This window comes from Alligator sinensis, unplaced genomic scaffold (assembly GCF_000455745.1).
Source record: "Alligator sinensis unplaced genomic scaffold, ASM45574v1 scaffold1511_1, whole genome shotgun sequence".
Lineage (NCBI taxonomy): Eukaryota > Metazoa > Chordata > Crocodylia > Alligatoridae > Alligator > Alligator sinensis.
Window position 1 is genome coordinate 275,772 of NW_005843139.1, and position 465 is coordinate 276,236.

At 67.3% G+C, this 465-nt stretch overlaps 1 protein-coding gene across 1 annotated transcript in view; it reads left to right on the forward strand.

Moving 5' to 3' along the window:
* The window catches only part of SGF29 (SAGA complex associated factor 29), a 5,006-nt gene that overhangs the window by 508 nt on the left and 4,033 nt on the right, over positions 1-465 (forward strand). The window lies entirely within an intron of this gene.

Consider the following 465-nt stretch of genomic DNA (forward strand, 5'->3'; position numbering starts at 1 on the left):
GGGGGGGGGGGGGAGGTGTGCGGGGGGGGGTTGTCCTATCCCCGCCTCCTATGGGCTACCCCAGAGGTTGCTGGCGAGGGGGCGGAGCCCTGGTAACCCCGCCCCCCACAGGAGGAGCGTTCCCGCAGCGAGCACAACCTGGTGAACATCCAGAAGACCCACGAGCGGATGCAAACGGAGAATAAGAGTGAGACCCCCGCCCCGCATGCCTGGGTGCTTCCCAGAATCCCCCAGGGGTGGGGGAGGGGTTACACCCCAGCCCGGACCCCTGGGTTTCTCCTTCGATGGGTCTGGCCCTGGATGCCTGAGTTTGATCTCTGATTGTGGGGGGCAGACAGAGCCTGTACGCCAGGGTTCAGCGTAACACGTGGTGGGGGGTGGGCCCCCTGGGTTCAGTCAAATATGGGGGGGGGGCCGGACACCTGGGGTCTGAACTGCTCCCCCCACCCCCCGCCGTCTCCCCCT